We start from the raw sequence: 6,000 nt of genomic DNA, 5'->3' as shown, positions 1-6,000 counted from the left end.
TATCTGGATATTTTGAGTGTGGGCGATGCTAGGTCAGCAGAGGCAGAGGAGCTGAGGAAAGCTGTGGGTTGCTGGGTCAAGAGGCTAGAGAGAAGGGAAGCTGGATAAAGGGACAGAGAAGCTGTGAAATAACAGCCACCCAGGGCAGGACGTTAGCAGCCACCTGGAAAGAGAGGCCCAGGCCATGTTCTAGTGCTATATCCTGCACAGGGCACAGCTGTGACTCCCTTTGCACCAGGTATCACTAGCCCCAGCCTCTCCCAAGGATGTGGCATCATGGCTTTATTCTGTAGGCCTGGGGGCACGGGGTCTGTTCCAGGATCACGTGGCTGCAGAAGGCAGGGCTGAGGCTCAAGGTCCCTGCAGGTATTCTAGGTACATATAATACACATGTGCTCACAGGACCCAGGCCTGAGTTAGAGGTTAAGCGCGTTGTCAGAGCACATGGACAGACACAAAGGCAACTGGCCTACTGTGCTGCAGCAGTCTAGAGGCCTCTGACTGCTGGGCCCCACCGCACCTTCCTGAGGACTGGGGTTACTTAAGACCCAGTGGAGGATGAGGAGGCTTTGCCAGAACCGTGTCGCCATGGCAATGACGGCACCAGCTCCAGGACTGCAAGCACTATTTTAGCCCCATGAAAATAGAGTCACACGAACCCAGACAATCACAAGAGATGCTAAATGGTTCCCAGCCCCTCCCCAACCCCAGCTGGCCTTATGCAATCTGAGCTCTGTGGGCTTGGGTGCCCAGCGGCATGAAGGTCTCAACAAGCTGTGCTCAGGCCCAGAGTGTGTATGACTGGTTCCTGGTCAGGCTGGCAGGCTCTAGATGCACAGATAGCTAAAACATCATCCAGCGGGTCCTCTGGCCTGGCAAAGCCCCACTCCCCAGGCTGCCTACCAGGGACTGGTCCCTATAAAGCAAGCTGACAGAGGCAGCAGAGCCTAAGCAGCGTCTGTGTCATCTTTTTTGATCGCTCCACCTCATCCAGACCCAAGGAAAGACGTGCAAGTACAGACACTCTTGTACCTCGTATTATCTGACAGCTGCTGCGATGGCCAGGTGGTTGTGACCAGCAATGAAGGGTAGCCCATGGGCTTCACTTGAGCCGCCCGTGGCCTTTGAGATGGCAGGTTGCACACTTGGACGCATAAACCCGCCACCACACATGACTCTGGCACTCACATGGGCCATGCAGGAGCTGCCCAGTCAGGTCATAGGAGGCGTGCCCCTGCTGGGTGGCACTGGCTCCAGCAAGCCAGCAGATGGAGGAGGAGCTGCCTCCCTGTGGGAGGCTCCAGCCTCCGGCTTTGCAGCTTGCCTGTGTCCAGGCGTCTTTCTCTTTGGAAGCACCTGAGCTTTCTTGCAGGGAGCAGCTCAGGGTAGCACGTCACCAGAGGGCAGGAGCCTCCCAAGGGCAGGGCCCCGCTGGCCCCCTTGGCTATTCCCCTGACAGGGGTGGTTTGGGGCCCCTCCCAGGAATGTAGACTCCTTTGTACCCTAGGACATGATAGCTGTGAGCCCCGCACATCCCACCCCGCAGCCAAGCTGGCTGCACAGAACTTGTGTCTTTGGGCTTCTCGGGGTAAGGCTACTGAGGAAGTCCCCGAACAAGGGGTTAATACACCTCTTAGAAATGACACAGACAGAGGGGGCAGGGGTGAGGAGCCAGCAGGCCAGGAGTTACCCCAGCCTTTCCAGGCCTCGCTTCCTCACTTGTGGTATGGGACCATCCCACCCCATCCGCAGTAGGCCAGGCTGCCAGGTGCAGGGCCCTGCCAGCTCTGTGCCAGAAGCCCGTCTTTCCACATGTCTTCACAGAGGCTGTTGGCTCTTAATGAGGATACTTGAGCCAACTAATAAAAATAAATGGTATCCACTGAGTGGCAGCAAAAGATGGACCATGTTCTGGACGCTCCGCAGAAGAAGCCTGGTTGTATGGAAAATGCTGGCTTCCTGCTGCTGTATCAGCTTGTTTGTTTCTCACACAGGATCCAGGGTAGCTGGAAGCTCAGTGAGGGGCTGTTCTGAGTACACTGTGTTAGAAACATAGATGGGCAGATACACTGGTACCATTCCGCAGTGTCTGAGCCTACAGCATAGTTAATCAATTCACAGGTTATGGTGATTTTGTTGGCTGTAACAAGTAGTCCTGATTTCCCTTGACAGCTGGCTCTTAGCAAACAAATTCTTTATCAAACTTAATTATCAATATTAACGTGTGGATAGAAAATACTATCATTAATGTGTAAATCTTTACACACACACACACAAGCTACAAGAGGATTAAAGGAGCTCTGACAGAGCTTGAGTTCTGAAAGGCCTTACCGGTGGTGAAAGCATATGTCTCAGAGGCATGCAGAGTCTCTGAGAAGTAAATAATGAACCTTGTGAGAGAGTTGCTGGAAGGCCTGCCACAGAGAAACTGCAGGGTCACAGGTTTGATTCCAGCCTCATGGTTGAGTAGTGCTCCAAAAGTAAGAGACAGGACAATGGAAGACATAGAAGTTAGGAGAGACGGTTAGATTCAGACAGATGGACAGATGGCAATTGAGAAGGTGGTATAAACAGCAAGAGCAAGGCAAGCTCTTGAAGCATACACTAGATGACTAGGTGACAGGTGCGGAGCAGTATGAGATGCTCTTCACAGTGCCCTTGGGAGGGTGCCGCGCCCTCCCAGTGTGGTATCTTTGATGATGTCTGGGGCTTGGCTTTCCAGATGCAACTTTAACGTGCCGCTGTGCCCATGTGGTCTGTTTACTTGGTGAGAGGGTTTAGGGTGGCGCCATGTTTTTATTTGGGAATAAATTGCTTTTCAGTTTTTGCCTCATAGGTGATGATAGACAGGTGGTGTTTGCATGCCTAACAAACACAGAGTCCTCCTGCCTCAGAAGCTGCACCCAAACTGAAATCAAATGCTACTTATAAAACAAGTCTCTCAAGAGAAGGCACAATCTGAAAAACCAAACCAGTGTTTTATATAATACGGGATAATAGCCCAATCTCAACTGAAACACAGGCTGGCCTCCAACTCTTAGCATTTCTCCTGCTCCTGCCTCCTGAGTGCTGGGATTACAAATCATGCCTGGAAGGCAGAGAGAAGCAAAAGAGCTTTATCTTGGCCCAGACTGTCAGAGGCCTCAATTCAGGGCTGCTTGATTCTATTGCTTTGGGTTTACAGCAAGGCAGAACCTTCCAGCCCAGAGCCCAGTGTAGCAATGCTCTTCCTTCACAGCCGAGAGAGGCAGGATGGAGCACACCTCCAGTCACCTCTTCATCCCACTACTCTCCCTCCTGAAAAGTTTACCGTTCCCCAATGGTGTCACATGCCAAGCCTTCAACACCGGTCTTAGGAGGATTAAAATTCAAACCATTAGCTGGGCAGTGGTGCACGCCTTTAATCCCAGTGTTCAGGAGGCAGAGACAGGAGGACCTCTGTGAGTTCGAGGCCAGCCTGGTCTACAGAGTGAGTTCCAGGACAGTCAAAGCTACACAGAGAGACCCTCAATCAATCAATCAATCCATCAATCAAACCATTAAATAGATGAAGATGTGGGGGTCCTGGGAGACTTGTTCAATGTTGTAGAGATAGTGGATGGTAGAGTAAGACACCAAGCCTTCCGCAGAGAAAACTCCAGGCCGCTAGGCATTAGAACTTCTCAAGACATTTATCCAGCAAGAGAAGGCGGCTCATTTCCCCCTCGATGTGCTGCCATCATACTAAGAATGCTGACTCCTTAGCTATAGGTGTTTCGCTGCCCTTCCTTGTCCTCACAGTTAAGAGCAGCTGGGGACAGTCCTTCAGCAATGTGTGGGCCTATCCAGAAGTTCCACTTCTGCCCTATGAGTTTTTCTGCCCCAGAACAAGGGAGTTGATACCTCAGGGGCAGACTTCCACAGATAAGAATGGCATTTAGCTAGCATACTCGTGGCACCCACTTGCCCTTTAACCCCTATGTCTCACCCCACTCCTTCACTTATACTCCTAAGGGATTTTCTGGGGTTCTTGAGCTAAGGTGGTTGGTCCTTGAAGTGGCCCGAGCCAGTGGGAGCTGGTTTGCTCATTAGTGCAAGGACAACAAAGATCCCTATTAGTGGAGGCCAGACAGTCCTTAGAGCCTTCCCTAAGACTGATGCTTTAGCCAACTGTGGCCCCAGGGATGCATAAAGGCCAGAAAGTTCTCTAGAATATATTTAAAGAGGCTCTTGTCCCTGTCATCCATAGAGCAGACAGTGCTGAAAATCAGGCCCAAAAGCTAATCATAAGGGCTGTTGACCCCAAGGAGTCTTTTGAGTTTGATTGCTGGGTCTCCAGATGGAATGATTCCCAAAGACTCCACCTCAGGGATGAGAAGAGGAGCTTCCTCTGCCTGAAGTCCCCACAAATGCCCTGCATGTGGCCTCAGTTTTCTGCAGCTGCTTACCAAGAAGCCACAGACTGGTTGGTTTAAAGCAACACAGATTTGCTGTCTCAGTTCTAGAGGACAGATGCCTGGATCTCTTCTCCCTGCATCCACAGCCAGTAGGTGGCACCTGTCCTCAGCACGGCCTGAATACAGATGTGCAGCGCTTCCTGCGGGGCCACAGCTGCTGCTGTGCCCCTGGGCCATCTGATCCAGCAGAGGCCAGGGCTCAGCAGTGCAAATGGCCCAGGGGATGAGTGGTGGGGAGGCTCATCCTTGTGTGACTCAGGATTAACCCTCCCAGAGAGGTGGGACAGTCCAAACACACGCTAGTGGGCCTTTGAAGCTAGGGTGTGATGGCCACCATCACACCCTCACTGGAACACCTGGGAAAGTGCAGGGACTGGGTTTAGATAAACAGAATGTCTGTGTGGCCCCCAAAGGCATAGGTTGAAATCTCGTGCCTTGTGTGATGGAGTTTGCAAGGGGTATTAATTGGGAAGGTGAGCCCTCCCTTTCTTTCCTGTTCATTTCTTCTTTGTAATACTTGAGACCGAATCTTAGGGTTTCACTGGTACTTAACATGTGCTCTGTTGCTGAGGTATATTTCTAGATGGAGCCTCACTAAATTGTTCACTGGTATTGAACTTATTCTGTAGCCAAAATGGGCCTTGAACTTTTTGTTTTGTTTTGTGTTTCCAGACAGGATTTCTCTGTGTAGCCCTTAGCTGCCCTGGAAGTCGCCATGTGGAGCAGTCTAGAACTCAGACTCTCAGATCTGCCTGCCACTGCCTCCCGAGTGCTGGGACCAAAGTGTGTACCACTACCGGTCCGGATAATTCTTAATCCCCCTGCCCAGCCACCTGGATAGCTGCAATCATCAGGCCGTGCAACCAGACCCAGAGGCCAGAGAGCCTATTCCTCCTGCTGCCACACGGCAGAGCTGCGTCAGCTTTCTAGGATGAGGTGGGTGCAGTGATGGTGCTGACAGGAAGAGCTGGGGGCCACTCACAGTCCATGGCTCATGGTGTTCCAGAGTCGGGTGGATGAATGGCCAACAGTGAGTGCCTTATGTGACCAGAGCTGAGGAAAGACTCATGACCAGCAACACAGTGAAGACCAGTTACTTCTCTGCCTCTATCTCTGAGCCAGTTCTCACTGCAGAGTCTGTGATGGTTAGTTCTGTCGACTTGACAAGACCTAAAGTCATCTGGAGATGCACCTCTAGAAAGCTGTGCCTGTGGGGGTTGATGATACTAACTGGTGTCGGAAGATCCATCTTAATTGTGGATAGGGCTGTTCCTGGGGCTTGTGGTCCTGCTCCTGAACTGAATAAAACTTGAAGGTAACCTGAGCACATGAATTACTTGCTCCCTGGGTCTTGAGTGTGAACGTAGTATGACAAGTCAGTTTCCCCTCATGATACTGTGCCTTTCTTCCCTGTTGCTGTCTTTCCTGCCATGACCATGGGCTGTGTCCTGCTGGAACCATGAGCCAAAGTATTCCCTCCCCTCTGCTTAAGGTGGTTTTTTGCCAGAATCTTTTATCTTTTAAGACCCCGAAGTACCTCACCTACATGTATGAGGACTCCCCC

This window comes from Meriones unguiculatus, chromosome 3, assembly GCF_030254825.1.
Source record: "Meriones unguiculatus strain TT.TT164.6M chromosome 3, Bangor_MerUng_6.1, whole genome shotgun sequence".
Classification (NCBI taxonomy): domain Eukaryota; kingdom Metazoa; phylum Chordata; class Mammalia; order Rodentia; family Muridae; genus Meriones; species Meriones unguiculatus.
This window is presented reverse-complemented; position numbering follows the sequence as displayed.